This window comes from Carassius auratus, chromosome 20 (genome assembly GCF_003368295.1).
Source record: "Carassius auratus strain Wakin chromosome 20, ASM336829v1, whole genome shotgun sequence".
Taxonomy (NCBI): domain Eukaryota; kingdom Metazoa; phylum Chordata; class Actinopteri; order Cypriniformes; family Cyprinidae; genus Carassius; species Carassius auratus.
In genome coordinates this window covers 17,862,804-17,885,943 of record NC_039262.1, presented here as the reverse complement: position 1 = coordinate 17,885,943, position 23,140 = coordinate 17,862,804, and the positions used below count along the sequence as shown (strand labels likewise).

General features: G+C 35.7%; 1 long non-coding RNA gene across 4 annotated transcripts in view; it reads right to left on the bottom strand.

The window, feature by feature from the left end:
- Positions 1–1,873: 1,873 nt before the first annotated feature.
- The window catches only part of LOC113121077 (uncharacterized), a 40,218-nt gene continuing 18,951 nt past the window's right edge, over positions 1,874–23,140 (bottom strand). For 3 of the 4 annotated variants that reach the window (XR_003294669.1, XR_003294668.1, XR_003294670.1), the window contains 3 exons: positions 12,506–12,872; positions 12,249–12,423; positions 4,287–5,227 (listed from right to left, as the gene is read on the bottom strand). This is a non-coding gene — a long non-coding RNA (uncharacterized LOC113121077). Of the gene's footprint in view, positions 3,146–4,286; positions 5,228–12,248; positions 12,424–12,505; positions 12,873–23,140 lie in introns of those variants that run through there. The other variant, XR_003294671.1, reaches the window with a different exon arrangement.

Here is a 23,140-nt window from a genome sequence, read left to right as displayed (position 1 = left end):
AAACAGTGTTAATATAAAGGAAAACCTGGCTGATTTGGGGGGGTACAGGAGTTGCACAGTAAGCACATGCGAGTCCGTTATATCAATGCGTGTATGAGTTCTCCTGACACACTGATTGCACATCGTATTTATGCACATGCACAGACATTTTCGTACATTCACATTGTTTCAACACACATTCACAATAAAGTCTTGATTTGTCATGTTTATGTTATTGTGTTTATACTGAATGGATCTGTGTACTGTAGTACTGTAGATATATGCAGTCAGCAGGAGGTTGGTTTAGGTTTTTCATTATAGCAACTTAACTTCTCTAAAAATATAAAAGGCTCTTTGCTGTTGCACTATACTCACACTATAAAATTCAGAAATGTTCCTCTTTTTTTTCTTTCTTATGACCATACAGTATATTGGTTCCTTTTATCATTTGGTCCTTTGGTGTTCTTTTGGAGTTTCTAAGTGTCCTTTTTTGGAAAGACATATAAATTTATCTTGAAAAATGCTTGCAGAAAATAAAGATTTTTGAGAATCACTCTTCAATCTGGTTTACCTTAAATTTTACTTTAAAATTTGGTTTACTTTGCTGGATAAAGCAAATGACAAAATAGACATTTTAATATTAATTATTTTAATAAATTGTCTATGCTTAATTTCATGAAATGTGTGATTAATCATGATTATTCACAGAAAAATTTTCTGTGATTAATCACACACTTATAAAATTATGCATTTATACTGCTCAATACATTAATTTTGTCACTGTTTACTATATCTAGCAAAGTAAACCAAGCAAAGTTCTCACAAAACTGTATTTTCTACATGCTTCTTTCAAAATAAATGTAGATTTCTCTAAAAAAGGGAAATTAGGTAGACTCCAAAAGGACTCCAAAGAAGAGAGAGAGAGAGAGAGTCAACAGATTCAAGTACAATGATACAAAATGATGTTAGCAAAAGTAAATTGGGTAATCAATGCATTCCTGATAATGGCCATCACTACAGATGCCTCTGCTGAGCAGCTGGTCGGCCTGCTTCTGGTGTTAATTCCACTGGTCTTCAGAGATTTAGAGCTCACTGTGTTTTATGTGGTTTTGTGGTGCTTACAAACACAGAGCTGCCTGTAAATCTCCTGACACAACAGACACCACTGCAAACATCTCACAGGGAAGACACAAGCTGCCCTCTCAGTGCACATTTCATTCACTCCAGCTCTCTATATGAGGAGGTGTAAATCAGGTCTTCAGAGACGAAGCCATGGCTGTTCAATGACCCATTAAGGCTCTGCTCTGTTCCCACATTAACAAACTGCCCACGTTGTTTACTTATGCATATGAGCCCATATGAGAGGAGAATACTTATAAACGCCCTGAGCATCTGTCTGATTTGACCAACATGCAGGTACTTTATCTTTGCAGTGAAGGCATCTGGAAGTCATTTCTCTAACCAGGCAATGGATGGTTTACACAGAACCTGTTACTGCAAACCTTGGCAAGTCAAGCAAACTGTAACGTTGATATAACACAGGGCATGGGGTGTAATCATATATGATATACGTAATAATATACGACAACATGATCCTCTACAATAAACTTTAGGTCACAGTTGGTGGGATACTGCACACTGAAATTTCCCAGAATTCCCATCAGGAGTCGCTTCAGAGCGGATCACAATTGAGCATCCAAATATTTCGATTTAATCTTGATTTCTGATTTACCACCACAACCAACACTGATTTTAATATTGATGATATTGATTATGTCAAAACACAGAGCTGATGTTGTCACGGGCAGTAAAATAATAAAAAATACAATCTGGTGCAGCAGGCTATTTTTTTTTATTTATTAATACACACACACACACACACACATATGGTATAAATTTACATTTAAGATGAAATGTCATGCATTTTTCAATTTATGAAAGAATTTCCACAGAAAAATACATAAATATAGACAATTAGACAATATTCAGACCCCCAATACCTTTTTATATTTTATATAAAAACGTAACATTTCAAAAACATATTTGAATATTTAAATTATGATAACGTTTATATAGATGAATACATAATTTGACAATATTTACTAATATGACAATATTTAAACTGTTAATTTCCTTTTTGTGCCAACTACGGCATCATTTCATAATTAAGTAGATATTCTGACAATGTTCAGACCCTTTTTTTTCATATATTTTGTCAAGGGTCTAGATGTAAATTCTCTCTCTAATGTGCTCACATTCATAAAAAAAAAATAGTTATAATTTAAATAAGTAAATAAATAAAAAGGTTTTTAATTTCAAACAAAAACGTATTCAAAAGAAAATATTGAAATAATTACATATAATTATTATAATAATATTGATTAATTTTCCACCCCTTTTGATAAGGGCCGAGATACATTCTTTCTTAAATGTGTTCATGTGTTCAAAAAATAGTATATACTTTATGTAACTACAGGCATGTAGCTGGGATTGAGAGGTCTGAGCAGTATCTGGTTTCGGCCTCAGTGCCAGCGCAGTTCAGTTTCACTGTGTCTGGCTGAATGAAGGTCTACCAGGAAAACTGTGTTAGAAGGGGCCGCTCACCAGCTATGGGTTGGATGACTTTATCATACATGTGGTTGATTTGTGTGCCTCTGACAAGTTCAGGTTTTATTTGCTGATTTAGGTAATGTGAAACAGTGAGGAGCAAAGTGGCACACATAAACACACACACACACACATACAAACAACTTACCCTAGAGTATAAATCATGCAGTGCCCAATATAACGTGCACTTTGCATGATCGCAGAGACGTCTATGATAAAATGATGCAAAAAAGTTTTATGAACTAAATGTGGCACCAGAAGACTGTGTCCCAGACCTCACCACATCATATATAGAGAACAAGGAAGTCTCAACATTATAAAGTTAAAAAGATATCGGTACACACAGTTGGGAAATTGTACACACAGAAATTGTAATTTAAATCCTTGAAAGATGTTCAGAAAGATCAGCTTGTTTTAGGCAGGGAAGGGTGTACAAATGGAGCTGATCTAACCTGGTGTTCAGCCAGATGTAAAAGCAGGCCGTCTCTCCATTCACATCTCCTCTTCCATCTCTCTTTCTCGCTCACTCTTGGCTTGATTAAGGGATGAGACCAAAGTCCTGAGATCAAAGACAATAATATGTGACTCATGACAGCCAATCCACACCCTGGTGCCGTGTGTGTTCACAAAAGCATGTGTGTATGTAATGTAATGGGAGAAGAATCAAAGACTTAAGAATATCAGTGTCAAATACATACAAATATTTGAAAGAATATTCCAGTAATGTGGTTATATTAGAGTGAAGGAAGGCAAACAGGAGGGCAAATCTGTATCATGTACTTTAAGAACAAAGTAAGTCAGTTTCTAAGTGAGTTATGGGGGGAATGTTGAAAATACAGCAAACGCAAAAAAAAAATGCCTGCACATACACAAACACATACTGACATAAACACAAATATAACTGACCTTCAAACTAAATCAAACTAACATGATTTGACTTACCATGGCAAAACTTCCCTTAGTGGTGGAACAGTTTCAATCCCAGTGGAACAGTGGTGGGCCTAGTTATTTTTCCAGCATTTATTTAATCAACAATACCGTGAAAATGGTAATACTGTTAAATATTTCTACAAATAAATCCACTTTGTATCTGAATATATTTTGAAATTATATTATACTAAAATTATATTATATAAATATATTTTTAAATAAATTTGAGTGGTGAAAAAGCTAAACTAACATGCTGATATAGTTCTTAAGAATTTTTTTTTAAAGTTGCAGTAGGTAACTTTTGTAAAAATATATTTTTTACATATTTGTTAAACCTGTCATTATGTCCTGACAGTAGAACATTAGACAGATAATCTGTGGAAAAAAATCAAGCTCCTCTGGCTCCTCCCAGTGAAACAACCAATCATAGCTGCGGTCCGTAACTTTGTTTGTGTTCAAAATGTAGAAAAATGTATATAATAAGCGAGTACACCATGAATCCATTTTAAACTGTGTTTTTAGCTTGTCCTGAATCACTAGGGTGCACCTATAATAAGTGTTTATATTTGGACTATTTTAGATTGCTTCAGGCGTACCGCGGCGGAGTAACCCAGTACCTTTGTGATTCTTCATTGACATAAACAGAGAGAAGTAGTTCCGGCTACGATGTTCTTCCGCAAGACGCAAGCAGTTCTGTTTATTAACCGCTAGAGCGTCAAAAGTTACCTACCGCAGCTTTAATTATGATCAGTTTAAATCGTGTGCTGCTTGATATTTTTTTGTGTGGCAGCTACACTTTTTTTCTTTGATGAATGAAAAATGAAAAGAATAGCAATTGTATGGTTGACATACATGTATTTGTATGCGCATTTGGAATACTGTATTAAAAAAAATGCTGGATGGAAACACCAAAATGTGCATAAATTTGAAAAAATGAGCATTAAAAAAATTTATACGCGCAATTAAGTATGATAAGCTTTTTATCCGGTAAGAAAAAATGTTCTGATCTTGTTGCGCAGTATCTAAAAGGTAGTTTTGGTCATTCTGAAATGCCTGAGCAAAGTATTTTTATATAATTGTCTTCTATGACTGCAGGCATCCACCTCTCAGTTTAAAAAAATTCACCGTGGTCCAGGATCACATATATGAAAATTATTACATTCTCCTACCTTTCCTAGTGATATTTAGTGCCAGTTTATCAGGAAGTGACAATTTTGTTCTCTCTTGTTGTATGGAAATGTTGCTACATTTGCAAATGTTTTATGCGATATTCCAGTTTTGCACATTAGTTAAATTTGCATCTTTGGAAGACGCCAAAGCTATTGTCAGATTTAATTTATCAATTTATACAAAGATACAAATAGATGCAGTTGATGGTAATACAAATGAAAATAAAAACTCTTGAGAAAAGGACTTTGAAAGTCACAAAATTTCCAAATATGAGACCCAACAATGGTCTTTTGCAATATGAGATGATTCAGTGCCTGTTGATAATTTCTCACATACATCCCTTAGGGTTTCAAACTGAGTTGTTAAGAAAGTTCTTGGATAAGACCTCCCATTGCCTCCCTCCTCCCATTTCCCAGGCTATCCAGGTCTGCTGTGCTGCTTCCCGAAATCCCTAAGGATGGAATTCTGTTGTGCTGTGGGCTTTACTCTTCCAAGAAAACTGGCTTCTGGTCATAACCTTCTTGACCTAAAAAGCAGTTTCCTAGGTAAAAGGAGAAAAAGGCCTAAACTGTAACATATCTACAATATTTTGTATATCTCCAACTAAGAGTATTGGTTCCACAAACAATCATTAAACTGCAATGTGTGCTGAATTAACAACAGTCCATCATTGTCGTTGTAATCATAGGGCATGAAGAGAAAGAAGAAGAGGCATATTGGGATTAAAACAACAACAACAACAACAAAAACACTTTCCCTTTCATACAGTGCTGTTGTAATAAACACAAGCAATGAACTTTGTAGGAGTTAAATATTTAGTCATCTTTACACAGCTAAGTTAAGGCTGGCCTTTGCCTGCTCAAAATTAAGTATAAAGGCAAAATGCCATATAAAAACTAAATTATGGCTGGTGTATACCATTATACAATTGTATTTGTTATGTAAATGCTTTCATGCCACCTCCAAGCAACATTAAACAGACTGTGACTGTTTAACAGAAGTGCCACCTTGACATTTGATATTTGATGAATGCTTTGTGTTTAACGTGTTTCCCATCAAAAATAAAATTCTCTTCAACTCTTTAGATGTATTCAGAATGAGGCGCACCTGGCCTAGATAGAATATCTATGAGAAATAAATAAGACAGATGTCATCAGGACATATTCTTAGAATTACGACATTATTATTAGATTAATGTTGAGTAATGAACTGTGGTGTAAGTTTATTCGCTCCCACAGAAATACACTCTCTGTGAACCAGAGGGGAAGCCAGTTTCCTCACCTCACAGCAGTCACAGCGCGGAGCATTACATAGCCATCAAAGGCCTGCAGTAACTGATCAAATATTTATTTTACAAGACCAGGGGCCACAAACCAACAATGAAATGTGGCTAAATACAATTCTCTGGAAGCAAGACGTTTTATAGGGTGGAGTTATGAGGAAAACACTCACTTAGGATCATTACATTAGCATCAGATAGTGCGCTATCAATCCCCTGAGGAAGAATAACACTTATTCTCCACTATAGGAGAGGAATAATGTTATAAACTTGTTAAATCATCCAAACCAGTGTTGCCATGAAAAAAATCCCTTTTTAATATTTTTAATTTGCTAAAATGTTCAAAAATACATCTATTACATAATACCCATTTCTGATGTCGCCTATAATTAGAGATGCACTGAAATTCCGACTGCCGAATATTAGTTCACCGCTCAGGTTTTACTTTCATGTGGTGTGATGCTCTGTGTATTATCCCTCTATATGCACGTGCACACCACTTAGTCGCTCCACTTATATATTGTTCATGCTCATCGGAATAGCAAACTCCACTCAAAAATCGATGTATGTGTTGTAACATGATGTGTGGTATATGGGCAAATCTGCTAACACTCTTATTTATTGATCTGTTAATCACGTTATGCTCTCGTGTTCTGCTAATAATAGTTTTCTAGGACTAAACATTATTTGGATAATTGGTAAAAAACATACAACAACTAAATCTCTTAATAGCCCTACTACTCTTAAACCTGAAAAAATAAAACGCAATTTATTTCATTTCTAGGGCTGTCGTTATTTTTTTTAATTTTTGCTATCATTATTAGTTTCTTTATTTGTTCTTATTTTATTACTGACTGGTTATTGTAATTTTTTATTCACGTCAAAGTTTGAAATCAAGCGCTACTGCAACAAAATTGCCCCACTTTAAAATAAAAAATACACTGAGTGAGTAAAATTTGTGCCACCATGGACAAAAAATTAAATAAAATAAAATAATATAATATGAAAAACATCTGTATGACATTATTTTCTGCAGTTATTTCCAGCTGTAGCAAAAATCTTTACTTTCAATGTATAGTTTCAAAGTTAGAAAATTCAAACATTGTGACAAAATTTATTTTGTACGGTGCCATAAATTTGTTAAAATTTCCAAAGGGTGCCGCAACTCAAAAAAGGTTGGGAAACACTGATCTAAACCAACAACATGTATGTTAGAAAACCCATTAAAAAACCCACAATTTGAACCGATCTCAAATCTCATTTTTCTGCCAAAGATACTAAAAAAAGGTAGTATCCTCACAATTATATTCCTTCTTGGAGAAAAATTATATCTGTGGGGATTTCCAGTCAGAATTTAGACCATATCATAGTACTGAGACTGCTCTCATTAGTTACAAATGACCTGCTCTTATTATCTGATCATGGTTGTATGGTTGTAATTAGTGCTACTGGATCTTAGCGGTTCGTTCAACACTTGACCACAATTTTTTTTTTTAATAGACTAGAAAACTTTGCTAATGCATTAGTGGAAATGCATTAGCATAGTTTAAATTGTACTTATCTGACTGCCATCAGTTCGTAGCAGTAAATGAATAGGTATCATATCTATCAAAAGTGCAGAATGGAGTACCACAAGGCTCAGTACTAGGGCCGTTACTTTTCACACTTTACATGTTACCTGTGGGAGATATCTTCAGGAAACATGGTGTTAGCTTTCACTGTTATACTGATGACACTTAGCTCTATATTTCTTTGTGGCCCAGATAAACATACCAATTTGAAAAACTAACGGAATGCTTTTTTTTTTTTACTGCTAAATTAAAAAAAAAAAAAAAAAAAAAAAAAACTACAAACAGGTTTCATTTATTTATTAATCAAATGCTTTTAAGCATTTGAAATGCTTGTTTCAAACAAAAAATGTAAATACTCAGTACATATCAAATTATCTGTAATAAAAGGCAAAGCAATAATGAGCACATAATAATAATAAAAGAAATATTAGCATCTTTATTGTTTGGTTTCTGTATAGACTTGCATGTTCACCTCTCTCATAAACATTACATGCACAAATCACAAAATATACAGCTAATGACATTTATGAACGAGGAAAATACACAGCAAAAAAAATAAAATAAATAAAATAAAAAAAAATAATAATAATAATTAATTGTACTTGTTACTACAACTTAAGTAAATGCATTATAACCAGTTTAGGTAACACTTTAGATTAAGGTTCCATTAGTTAATGTTAGTTAACTACTTTCGTTAGCATGAACTAAGCAAGAACAATCCTTCTACAGCATTTATAAGTCTTAGTTCATGTTAATTTCAACATTTACTAATGCATTATTTAAATCAAAAGTTGTGCTTGTTAACATTAGTTAATGCACTGTGAATTACCATGAACTAACAATGAATAACTGTATTTTCATTAACTAACATTAACGAAGATGAATAAATACAGTAATAAATGTATTTGTAACGATATTCACTCCATACTCATCGGGAAGAAGGAGACGGGAACCGGCGCACAATCAAAAAGCACTTTAATAATTCATAAATAAATACAAAACGGCGCACCAGCCCCTCACGGACGACTGATGCGCACAAATAAAAGCCAAAACATAAAATAATGTCCCAGGCCTGGTCCTCTCTCGTCCTTCACGGTCGTCACTCCAGTTTTATATCCTTCCATCTCCTACGTGGGACTCGATACTAGCGGTGGGGCTCAGGTGTAGCTCATCTCCAATCACTACACCTGGCCTCACTCCTCGTTCCCACGCCTCTCGGCCCCGCCCCACTCGCCACAGTATTATTCATTGTTTGTTCATGTTAATTAATACAGTAACTAACATTAACTAATGGAACCTTATTCTAAAGTGTTACCCAAGTTTAAAATTCAAGAATTTTAACTTTTTATTAAACCTCAAGTTGCAACATTATTTTGATGAGTTCTGTTGACATAATAATGTTGATCATTAAATTAACTTAATACTGCATTTGATGTCAACTCAAATTTATGCATTTATTTATTTATTTTATTTTATTATTATTATTTTTCTTTTTAAAGTTAACTTGATAAAATGATCTTGTTAGCTTTGGGAATTGGATAGTAATTTTGTAGTTCCCTACATAGGACCAGACTGAGAGTGTTTCCCGTCACAAATAAAATTATCTGCAACTGTTTAGATTTGTTCAGAATGAAGCACACCTGGCCTAGATAAAATATCTATGAGAAATAAATAAGACAGATGTCATCAGGACATATTCTTAGAATTATGACATTATTACTAGATTAATGTTGAGTAATGAACTGTGGTGTAAGTTTATTGGCTCCCACAGAAATACACTCTCTGTGAACCAGAGGGGAAGCCAGTTTACTCACCTCATACCCAGAGTCACAACGCAGAGCATTAAATAGCCATCAAAAGCCTGCAGTAACTAGCTTTTCAGATCAAATGTTTATTTTACAAGACCAGAGGCCACAGACCAACACTGAAATGTGCCTAACCACAATTCTCTGGTAGCAAGATGTTTTATAGGGTGTATTTATGGGGAAAACACTCACTTAGGATCATTACATTAGCATCAGATTAGTGCGCTATCGATCCCCTGGAGAAGAATTCCACTAATTCTCCACTATAGAGGAATTTTATATATTTGTTAAATCATCTAAACCAACAACATGTAAGTTACACCCTATTCCATCTAAGCTCCAAAAAGAGGTGCTTCCAAAAGTCATAGATCCTCCTCTGTTATTAATTTGTCATTGTCATTAGAATATGTCCACAAAACCTTTCAAACTGGCTGTTATTAAGCCTCTCATTTAAAAAAAACACAACTTGACCCCAAGGAATACCAGAAAAATACCAGAAAAGGTAGTATCCTCACAATTATATTCGTCCTTAGAGAAAAAATGTTATCTGTGAGAATTTTCAGTCAGAATTTAGACTGTATAGTACTGAGACTGGTCTCATTAGAGTTACAAATTACCTGCTCTTATTATTTCATCATGGTTGTATCTCTCTATTAGTGCTACTGGATTTTACGTTCGCGCTATGTTCGACACCATTGACCACAACGTTTTTTTAATAGACTAGTAAACTTTGTTGGCATTAGTGGAAATTCATTAGCACGGTTTAAATCGTATTTATCTGACTGCCATCAGTTTGTAGCAGTGAATGAAGAGGTATCATATCGATCACAAGTGCAGTATGGAGTACCTCAAGGCTCAGTACTAGGGCCGTTACTTTTTTACATGTTACCCTTGGGAGATATCATCAAAAAACAGTGTTAGCTTTCACTGTTATGCTAATGAAACTTAGCTCTATATTTCTTTGTGCCCTGGCAAAACATAACAAATTGGAAAAACTAACGGAATGCATAGTCAATATAAAAAACTGGATGATGAGTAATTTCTTACTGCTACATTCACAAAAACAGAGTTTTTATTTATCTATTAATTAAATGATTTTTAAGCATTTGAAATTCTAGTTTATATATATACGTTTTTGTGATTGAGGCACGACTTTTATTTTGACGGTGCTGAGAGCGGCAGCACCTGAGTGCACACAGTGCTCACACTCTCTCTTGTTTGCTGTCGTTGTTATCAGTTCTGTTTAATACGGATAGAAGTCTGTCTAATAATCAGATAGAATTGTTAAACAAAGGAATTTATGTATACCGAAAGTATTATAACAATTGATTTTATATTAGGCCTATTAGTAATAGAAAGGCAAACAATATAATACTTTCCCGTTTGCCGTCAGCATTAAGCAAATACACATTTATATAATTTAAACGAATATTTGAATGACTAATGAACATTTAATTCCACAAACCTTGCGAACTTAAAGATTACCGGTTTCAAGGTATACCGCGGTTTGAAAATGTCACGGTTTCAAAACCTCTAATATTTCCATTATACCGTTCCTGCGGTATGCACTGTTTTCCATGTCTCCTCAATGACTGAAAGAGTATGAGTCCCTCAGGCTGAGTAACACTGACCCCTCCTCCTCCTGTTATTGCAAGCGGGCCGTCAGTCATATGTGTGTAGGATGACCGAACTTAAGGCTCAGGTACACTTCACATTCAGTGTTCCTTTCCGTCTCGTGCACAGCCACGTCCCCACAGCTTTCAAAAGTATACTCCACCGCAGATGAGCACAGACGGATCAGCTCATATGTGCAGAACCACGGGGTGCGCGGCTTTGCACGAGCCTTCTTGATGATGAAAATAACGTAATGCCGACGGTGCGCGGACCGACGAAGAATACTTTGGCCTTTGCCTTATTGCAACTCTCTGTTCTGGATGTGCACAATGTCATTTATGTGATAATATGAAGTCTGTTAACGGGTGTTAACACAAGCAAGAGACACTGAAGACGGACACACAGAAAAATGCTGTAGCAGGCAGTACTGTAGCTCTTAAGTTTTTTTTTATTAAGTTAACTTGATAAAATAATCTTGTTAGCTTTGGAAACTGGACTGTAAATTTGTACTTCTCTGCATGATTTGCATAGGACCAGATGAGTGGTATAAATATTACAATTGTTATTTTTTTTATTGAAAATGTTTATTGCTGTTGCGTTTGACATTTTAAGAAGTTTCTGCTATTGAAGTACTTGTGGTTACCATTGTGCAGAAGAGTAGACCACAAAAAGGTAAACACTTTCGACTCTATGAGCAATGACTTCCCTAAAGCCAAAGGCAAGTAATATCTTGCTTCTACATTATATTTACATGCCAAGTAAGTTATATTTAACATATATAATGAGATTTGAGATGGTTTTTGCTAGCTGTTGATTATCTAAAATAAAAAGATAAGATTAATTGGTTCCAGGCCCACAGACCCATTAATATAGCAAAATTATGTTTTATGCTACAAATGATTAAGTTCTTAATTATTACAGTCCTCTAACTCAATGAAACATGATTTCATTAGAAGTTGTCAAAGTGTTGATGCAAAGTGTTGCATTATTACTACTTAAATAATTGAAATATAGTAATAATGCTTTCACACTCATACTATAACTATGGCACAGATGCCCACTAAATGGCACACATGTATACTGACATACTCTTTGCAAAAGTTTTACACATTGTTCTGTAAATAAAAAATAAATACATGCAAATGATTACAGAAATTGAATGTTTGCCCTTTTCATGACTTTCTATGACATCTAAAGTCTAATAAAATGTTATGATATGGATAAATATTTTTAAGGAAAAAATAAGTTTAATATAATAAGTAAATAAGTAATACATTTTTCATTGTGTTGTACCTCAATACTCCAGAGACTGTACAGGAAATGCTGTAGTGTGTGCCATAAGTCCATATTTTCTCCATGATTTTTCAGTTTCACTATCAGGCACCAGGGGATTGACCTCATCACACCCCTCACATCTTCTCCCCTCCTGCCCGAAGAGTAGCCATGGAGAGCTAGAGTTACACAGAGCCTGCAGGAAAAGATGAAGCTTTAGTTTTCTCATGTATTACCACTTAAATCAAAATGTCATACATGTGGTTCCCATTACTCACGATTTGTTGGCCGTGCTCACTTGAGAGATTCTGTTTCTTCTCCTTAACCTTGTCGACTGCGCACTTTGTCATATGCGGGAACAGAATTGCATGGAAACTGCAATTGTCATGAAACAGTTGCAGGAAAATGACATCTTTGTGGATTCACAGGCTGAATTGATGCTCAGTAAGTTTACTGATGTTATAAAGAGCCTTCCATCAAGCATCAAAGCAGGAAAACACCTGAGGAAATACACACAAACATCCCAAACCAGGGCACTGAGAGGTCCAGCTGACCTAGTATTACCTACACAGCTGCACTTTCACACACAAACACAGCAGTCCAGCACGGTTTCATCTTCATTTAGCATGATTCAGCAGGGCTGGTCTAGAATGGAGATGGTTTGAGAGAAAGGGAAGAGAACAGTGAAGTCAAATAACAACATTCACAAATAACAACTATGACTATATTCAGAAAATATTAACACTTTTTAAATGTATTTAATGTAAACTCAGTGTTACACAATCTTTCAAAAAATCATTATATTTTGCTAATTTGCTGCTCAGAAAACATTTCTTATTATTATCAGTGTTGAAAACAGTTGTGCTGCTAAATATTTACAAGTTTAAAGGCTCAGCATTTATTTAAATCAATGTAAATCCTTTTCTCACTTTTGATCAATTTAATGCATATTTGCTTAATAAAAGTACTAAGTATTAATACTAATCAAAGCTCTCAATAAAAAAAGCCAGAATTCTCGTGTAATGGGATTACAGCCAAAAACCACAACCACCTACATTGTATGCATCTTCCCAATATGAAAAACTGTCTCTTTTATGTTATATATGATTAAGGTCATACTTCCTTCTTTGTTTTCTCTCTATGTCCAGGCTTCCTGGCATTTACTCCTTTTCTGTGTAACAAACACCACATTCACTGGAAGAAGTTCATTGGAAATTGCTTAACTAGATAGGACAATAAACAAGCTCTCTTATGGTTACATTTGTTCACTCTTCCAGATGGTGTTACTGTAAAACTGAACTTTACACGAATTCCACATCCAGCTGCCATAATGGAAACAGATGGTAGTGATGTTTTGGCTTATCAAATAGACCAATGCTTCCTTCTCACTGCATTAATATCTATCTAGCACACATCCACTGTGAATGCCAAATCCATTTTAAGATTAAATGAGTTCGATCTGCTCTAAAACATGAGTTATCAGAAATAACAACAGAATAGTTTGCCCAAAAATTTATATTGGCTGAAATTTACTCAACCTCAGGCCATCAACTCCATTCCATTCGATCTGCTCTAAAACATGAGTTATCAGAAATAACAACAGAATAGTTTGCCCAAAAATTTATATTGGCTGAAATTTACTCAACCTCAGGCCATCAACTATTACTTTTTTCTTCATAAGAACAGATCTGGAGAAATTCAGCATTACATCATTTACTGTACATGGATTCTCTGCAGTGAATGGGTGCTGTCAGAATGAGATACCAAATAGATGATAAAACTCAAGCGCTGAAACAATATAGCTGCCCACTGCTCCAGGTATGTGTTCACCACTGTGTTCATGCACTCGGATGGGTTAAATGCACTAATATGCACTAATTCCGGGTATGGGTCACCATACATGGCCACACTTCACTTTTACTTTTCACTTCAAAAGACATTAATTTAAAGACTGGAATGTTGTGGATTACTCATGAATTATGGGGATGTTTTTATCAGCTGTTTGGACTCTCATTCTGACGGCACCCATTCACTGCAGAGGATTGATTGGTGAACTTGTGATGTAATGCTACCTTTTTAAAAAAATCTGTTTTGTTGATGAAACAAAGTCATCTACATCTCGGCTGGCCCGAGGGTCAGAAGAACATTTTCAACACTTTTTTTTGGGTAAACTATTCCTTCGAGTCATAACATGCATGAAAATTTTTCCAAAATATGCATTTTAATTATACCTTGATTTAGCCTAAAGGCAGGATTGTATGTATAGTATCCTTATTGAAGAAAGCAACATCCAAGATGGAGGCCATTGAGGAAAGAGGATTGCTTATTATAAATTGTCCTAAATATGTTCTGTGCTTATGAATAAGAGTTTTGTGATGTTATCTTCGCAACACGCCAACTTCAGACTATTATTCAACTGAATGTTGACTCCAAAAAGAGTAAAAAAATTAAGTGGATGCATAATGAAAATGAGCGTGATTCCTGAGGATTCCCATCTTTATTTCCCAGCGTATTACGTGTCTTTTGAGGTTTTCCGCTTGACTGTTCTTTGATTAAATTCTCCGGAGCTGCTTGTTAGTGAATGTTGTTTTAAGACAATGTTATTTTACAAATGGATCAAACAGTTTGGGATTCTAGGGCTAGATGAAAGACTGAATCCATCTCTTTACACAGTGGAACAACAAAACATGCTGTCCTGGACACAGACTGTGTTTGTGTTAGTGTCTGTGCACACTGCCAATCTGATAACGGTGTAGTTTTCTTTGTTTTAATCAGGTACCATTATAGGAAGTAAAGAGAAAGATGGAGTTAAAGGCTCTCAGATAACCCAAATAAAATGCACATTTCACCTATAGATTAAAAGCATCTAGGGAGACCAGAGACTGGTCTGGTTTTGTCTAGTCCAGCAACAGAACTGCATCAGATGAACTGTCCAGTTCAGGGATGAACTTTTTATAGCTATGTAAGAGGAGAGGTGTACAGGGAAATACAATGCCAACCTGAAAGCTTGACTTTGGTTCCTCTGCTTCAACGCAATGTGGATCTCTGTGCCATAATTTCCCTAAGTAAACCCCTAGAGACAATGGACCACAATCAAGAGCTGTCCACTCATGTCTCAAGGATGCTGGGACACAGAAAAGCAGCTCAATACAATTGCATGTTGTGTAACCATTGCAAAATACCAGACAGGAGTCAACGTTGACGCACTGTAGGCCACAGAGACTTCTGTATTGTCAAAGCCACAATTGCCAAACATTTAAGACTTTGTAAACCTGCCAATAATTGTTGTGGACGACAATTTTTAAAACTCTTGTTTGCATGACGGGCTCATACATAAGAACAATGGCGTGACTTTAAGAAAGAAAAACACTGAGAAAAAGACCTCTTCTGCCTTCACGTCTGCCTGCGAACTAAATTTAAAGATTTTCTAGCTCATCAATCATCTCTATTGTATTTTCAAAGGCACAAAGCCATACCACATTTCTACTACCAGAGCTGAAACTGCAAAAAAAAACAACTTTCGTGAGATTTTTCGTGTTGTAACATTGAACAGGCATTCTTCTCCATGTCTATCCACAGAATTAACCGATTAAACACATTACTCAAGCCCTCCCCACATCCTCTGTCGCAATCTGTCATATAAATAACAACCGCACGTTCTTCATCAGTTGTCAAATTAAATTCAAACACATGGTTCAAAAATTCTGTATTTTCAAATGATTTGCATGGTTTAGATTCACACTCAGAAAACCAGCATGAACATTTTAGAATAAACACAAAATGTGCAGTATATGGCAGAAGTTCAGAGAATGTCCCGAAGCTGTTCACTGGTCCACAGGAAAACTGTTAAGCGCAATAAAATACAATGAACTCTCTGAGATTCCTTGTAATGACATTTGACATATTTGCCTGAACACTGTTTGTCTGCTAATGACTAATTAGACTAATTAGATTGTTCTGCATTGCTCTTTTATCATCACTATGTTTCAGTCATGGGTCCCTTTGTCATCACATGGTACAGTATATTCATATGAATTCACACATTTTTATTTTCTACTAAACAAACCAGTATCCAGGGCACTATGCTGTCTATCAGCCCAAAATAAAATGATTCTGAATTATGCAAACATCATATACTCCATGTAAACTGATTCAATGCCATGACTTTTACTAATGTATATCAATAACTTTTGAGAGTTAAATTAAAAATAACATATTTTCTTTCCTTTTCTAAATTTTGGAGATATGTAAACTCAAGCTACTTTATTTTCACTATCCTTCTAAAACATCTGTAATCCCTGTATGTTTCATAAAAGCAGTTTGAAATATCATAAAGATGCTGAATTAATTAAAAAATTAATTAAAAATAAAATACCGAATTAAATACTCCTAACTTTTATTTGCTATATAATTTATTTAAATGCAATCTGATTGTGGCATCAAAAGTATCTTGTGATACAATTGTGATAAACAATTTGGCTACATAATTTTTACAACTATTATAACTTGATATTATTGACAGATATCATATATTTGAATTGCAGGATTATTATAATTTACTAAAACTCAGACTGAAACTAACCTCAAATATAAACTATAAATGACAAAAGCAGAAATTATAAAAACAAAACGGATTCAAAATATGAATAAAAAACCCATTTTACACAATTATAAAATGCTGAATTACAGGTATATCACACGGAAAGTTCGAATATATTTACAAATGACGTAAACAAAGACTGTTATGTTTATTTTTGGACAACTTATGTGGTTACTTTAAATCTGCAGTGACAACATATTGTCAGTGACACAGGTCAATATATAGCACAGATTTGGTGCAAAAAGGGTAATCGAACCCCAGCTTCATCTGTAATATGACCTGATGTCAGTGAAGGGTCACTTTCACACAGCCCAGACAAGCCTAAATCCATATGCCCCCTTGTGAAGGCTCCGCTCACTGTTAGTATGCATCTTAATTCAGAGACAGAAGGCTGCTGGATGCTGTTGGCTGAGGATGTTTGGTATGATATCTACTCAAACACACACTGGGAAACCGTCTTTGATGTACAGCGTCTCTTTTGTCTTCACACCGTGTTTAAAGAGGTCCTTAAGACTCCAACCACTGGGTAAATCCAAAATGCCCCAGGACAAACCCATACAGACAAATACACTCCATGGGCTACAAAATAAAGCATCAAGGGAACTTTTTCCCCTGTGCACTACAGGACAAAGACTGCCAAAGGACACCACAGAAAGCCAAATATTATTTGTTACCTGCAGTTTATTATTGATAATAAAAGAAAGAGGCTGGATAAAGCTCAAATGTGAGGTCATTCTCTCTGGAATATGTAGATCATTAGCTCATATTCAGACATAACTAAATGCAAACTCATTCTGCATGGAACAGGTAAAGAAAATTAAACAGGCAGAAAATTATAGTTTAGTGGGGGGAAAATGAAAAATTAAGGACTGAAACTGGTCAGGCATTCTTAAAAGAGCATCAAAGTTACTCGCTGCATCTGAAAACACATTTACAGCCACCTTGTATCAATCAAAAGCCAACAGTCAGTTTATATAAGTCAATTATTCACAACATCAAACCCATTGTTACACAACCTATTACGCAATGCAGCACTCTCAGCCAAAGACACTCAATACAGGGGTTCAGCTTTATAGTTATGGTCCTCAGGGCATCTATAAAAAGCCGATCTGATTTAGTATTGATGTGTCATGGACTATATGCAGAGGTTGTGAGACAGAAATTGTGAGATGGTTTTAATAATCAACTACTGATCAAAAACATCTGTTTCGACAAAGTTTGATGTGAAGTCATCAGTTCTTGAATTTCAACTGAGGTAGTAAAAAGGACAGACACACAGTGAGATAGATAGATAGATAGATAGATCAACACATCTCAAAAAAGTTGTGACCAAGGCCATATTTAACACTGTGTTGCATCCTGTTGTCCCATTCTTGTCTAATACAAGCTTGTAGTTGCTCAACTGTCTTAGATATTCTTTGTCGCATCTTCCTCTTTATGATGCACCAAATGTTTTCTATGGTTGAAAGATCTGGACTGCAGGCTGGCCATTTCAGTACCCGGATCCTTCTTCTACGCAGCCATGATGTTGTAATTGATGCAGTATGTGGTCTGGCAGTGTCATGTTAGAAAATGCAAGGTCTTCCCTGAAAGAGACGACATCTGGATGGGAGCATATGTTGTTCTAGAACTTGGATATAGCTTTCAGCATTGATGGTGCCTTTCCAGATGTGTAAGCTGCCCAAGCCACACAAACTCATGCAACCCCATACCATCAGAGATGCAGGCTTCTGAACTGAGCGCTGATAACAACTTGGGTTTTACACTTTGCCACAGTCCATTTGAAATGAGCCTTGGCCCAGAGAAAACGCCTGAACTTCTGGATCCTGTTTAGATATGGCTTCTTTTTTAGCCGGCTACAGCGAATGGTACAGTGGATTTTGTTCATCGACAATGTTTTCTGGAAGTATTCCTGAGCCCATGTTGTGATTTCTATACAGTAGCATTCCTGTATGTGATGCAGTGACGTCTAAGGGCCCAAAGATCATGGGCATCCAGAATGGTTTTCTGGTGTTGACCCTTACACACAGAGAATGTTCCAGATTCTCTGAATCTTTGGATGAAATTATGCACTGTAGATGATGATAAATTCAAACTCTTTGCAATTTTTCTCTGAGAAACTCCTTTCTGATATTGCTCCACTATTTTTTGCTGCAGCATTGGGGGAATTGGTGATTCTCTGCCCAGCTTGACTTCTGAGAGACACTGCCACTCTGAGAGGCTCTTTTTATAACCAATCATGTTACCAATTGACCTAATAAGTTGGAAATTGGTCCTCCAGCTGTTACTTACGTGTACATTTAATTTTTCCGGCCTCTTATTGCTACCTGTCCCAACTTTTTTGGAATGGTTAGCTCTCATGAAATCCAAAATGAGCCGATATTTGGCATGACATTTCAAAATGTCTCACTTTCAACATTTGATATGTTATCTATATTATATTGTGAATAAAATATAAGTTTATGAGATTTGTAAATTATTCCGTTCCTTTTTTTACTGACAATTTGTACAGTGTCCCAACTTTTTTGCAATCGGGTTTGTAGAGAGATAAATAGATAGATAGACGGATGGATGGACAGAGAACAATGGACAGAAAGACAGACAAACAGAACAGACAGACAGACAGCCAGACAGAGATACAAACAGAACAACAGACAGATAGACAGACAGATAAAAGACAGATAGAACATCAGACAAACAAAACCACACAGACAGACATATGCAAAAGACAGACAGAAAGAAAGAACAACAGACAGATAAAAGACCGATAGAAAGAAAAACAGACAGTTAAAACAACACAAACAGACGGAAAGACAGACAGACAGACTGAAAGAACAACAGGCAGACAGGTAAAAGAGCGATAGAAAGAACGACAGACAGATAAAACTACACAAACAGACGGAAAGACAGACAGAAAGAACGACAGACAGATAAAACGACAGACAGCCATACAGACAGAAAGAAAGAATGGAAAACAGACACAAACAATGACAGACAGATAAAAGACCAATAGAAAGAACGACAGAGAGATAAAATGACACATACAGACATATGGAAAGAGACAGACAGACAGACAGATATAACAAATTCCACTTCTAACTTCCTGTGGGGTGCAGCCTATTCAGTTTAATTCCAAACTATGCTAATTAACCTCATTTATCCATTCAACAGTGTTCCAGCACTGGACCTCTTATAGCAGCCACAGGGTATGTTTATTTCAAGCTGCATATGCATGTCATGTAAATAACCATTCTCCAATCTCAAGTGCATAAATATATCCTTTCAAAACGCCACTGGATATGAATATCCAGCTGCTCTAAAGTCTTCAGCCCCCACCACTAAATCCAAACTCCTGCATATTGGCATGACAGAGTCAAACGGCAAGGCCTCTGAACTCCAGCGCTATTACTCATGCTGTTACCCAAGCCCAGAATATTTCAACACCTCACAGGCACTAAACACACGTGCACAATGACATCTACTTCCAGTTCCACCATAACGAAAGGCTTTACTCTTCTTTCTTTAATTCTACAACAAAGTGTCACTTCAAAGTATTATCTTTAGTTCTAGCCTAGTAAAATGCCTTGACAAGTACAATGTCTGGGGAAGAGCTTGCTAATCTAGTCCCATGAAGAAAGCACATTTATTTATACAGAGCTTTATACAATACAGACCATTTCAAAGCAGCTTCAAAATAATATTAAATGCTGCACAATTCAGCAATTAAATGACTTCAATTTCAGCTTTACAGAAGATGTTTGTGTAATTATTCATCTCAATATAATTTAAAATTGATTCAGTTCAGTTAAAACTGGATTCAGTTCGGTTTCAATGTTGCAAAGGTGATCAATTATGAAACCAATAAAACTGAACTAAACTAAGATAAACTAAACGAAATGAAACTAAACAAAATAACAAATAAATAAATAAATATGCCACAATCTTTCAAACTCTCAACCTGTTCTAAAGAATAACAGTATTGATAACTGTATATCCTGCTGGTGTACAGTTACCTTTATTACCTGTGAGTGCCCCGTAACACACACACTCTTCCTCTCTAAGAGAGCCGGAGAGCATTGCAGAAGGATGTGGAAGACAGACTGGAATAATATTTGACATAATTAGCAGGGGAGGATAAACAGAGCTGCACCTGGTCTCTCTGCACAGCAGCCTTTCGCTGCATGCTGGCACTGGATCTCTGGGATATGCTCATGCTTGGCTTTCAACCGGCCAGTGAGGCTAAAGGAACGGAGCCATGATACACATGTAAGACTTTGCAAGAGGTTAGTGGTGAGGTTTTGGTAAAATTAAGAAATCTGTGACATGACTAAGCCAAATGCATCCATTTTGGAGGTCAAACTTTGGCAGAACTAGCATAAAATGTAATTTAGAATCACATGCCGAAGCGAGCGTTCTTTAAATTCAATTTATAATACAATAAAGCAAATAATTAAAAGTCTTAGCTTGTTTTGGCAAACATTTGACATTAATGTTTTAAATGTCCAGATATAGTGATTCAGCTGGGGAAATAATAAGCCATTATGTTTAATAAGATTTAAGTGGCTGGGGTGTAATAGTTAGAGTGATAGGTGAGCGCAGACATGTCATTAAAATGTATGTTGGCATCAGATAGAAACCAGGTCTCTTGTGGAGAGGGGTTGAAATCGGAATAAACACTTGGCATACCGCATCTATTGTGTGTGTGTTGAAACATGTTCTACTGGGATTGAATGGTTACTCAATAACTGGGTGAATGGACATATGTTGTTTCGATGTTTGTGGTTACCACTTTCATTGTTCTTACCCTTGTTGACTTTGAGTTGTGACAATAAGCCAAATATATGTGAATGGTATTCTTCTCTAGAGCTGTTAAGTTTAACACACAGTCTGAAGTTTGAGCCTGATAAGATTCGTAAAAATATTTTTTAACCATTTGTATGTTTTTTATGCTTAACCAGGCTGCATTTATTTGATTATATATATATATATATATATATATATATATATATATATATATATATATATTATATATATATATATATATATATATATATATATATATATATATACAGTCTTGTTCAAAATAATAGCAGTACAATGTGACTAACCAGAATAATCAAGGTTTTTCGTATATTTTTTTATTGCTACGTGGCAAACAAGTTACCAGTAGGTTCAGTAGATTCTCAGAAAACAAATGAGACCCAGCATTCATGATATGCACGCTCTTAAGGCTGTGCAATTGGGCAATTAGTTGAATTAGTTGAAAGGGGTGTGTTCAAAAAAATAGCAGTGTGGCATTCAATCACTGAGGTCATCAATTTTGTGAAGAAACAGGTGTGAATCAGGTGGCCCCTATTTAAGGATGAAGCCAACACTTGTTGAACATGCATTTGAAAGCTGAGGAAAATGGGTCGTTCAAGACATTGTTCAGAAGAACAGCGTACTTTGATTAAAAAGTTGATTAGAGAGGGGAAAACCTATAAAGAGGTGCAAAAAATGATAGGCTGTTCAGCTAAAATGATCTCCAATGCCTTAAAATGGAGAGCAAAACCAGAGAGACGTGGAAGAAAACGGAAGACAACCATCAAAATGGATAGAAGAATAACCAGAATGGCAAAGGCTCAGCCAATGATCACCTCCAGGATGATCAAAGACAGTCTGGAGTTACCTGTAAGTACTGTGACAGTTAGAAGACGTCTGTATGAAGCTAATCTATTTTCAAGAATCCCCCGCAAAGTCCCTCTGTTAAAAAAAAGGCATGTGCAGAAGAGGTTACAATTTGCCAAAGAACACATCAACTGGCCTAAAGAGAAATGGAGGAACATTTTGTGGACTGATGAGAGTAAAATTGTTCTTTTTGGGTCCAAGGGCCACAGGCAGTTTGTGAGACAACCCCCAAACTCTGAATTCAAGCCACAGTACACAGTGAAGACAGTGAAGCATGGAGGTGCAAGCATCATGATATGGGCATGTTTCTCCTACTATGGTGTTGGGCCTATTTATCGCATACCAGGGATCATGGATCAGTTTGCATATGTTAAAATACTTGAAGAGGTCATGTTGCCCTATGCTGAAGAGGACATGCCCTTGAAATGGTTGTTTCAACAAGACAATGACCGAAAACACACTAGTAAACGGGCAAAGTCTTGGTTCCAAACCAACAAAATTAATGTTATGGAGTGGCCAGCCCAATCTCCAGACCTTAATCCAATTGAGAACTTGTGGGGTGATATCAAAAATGCTGTTTCTGAAGCAAAACCAAGAAATGTGAATGAATTGTGGAATGTTGTTAAAGAATCATGGAGTGGAATAA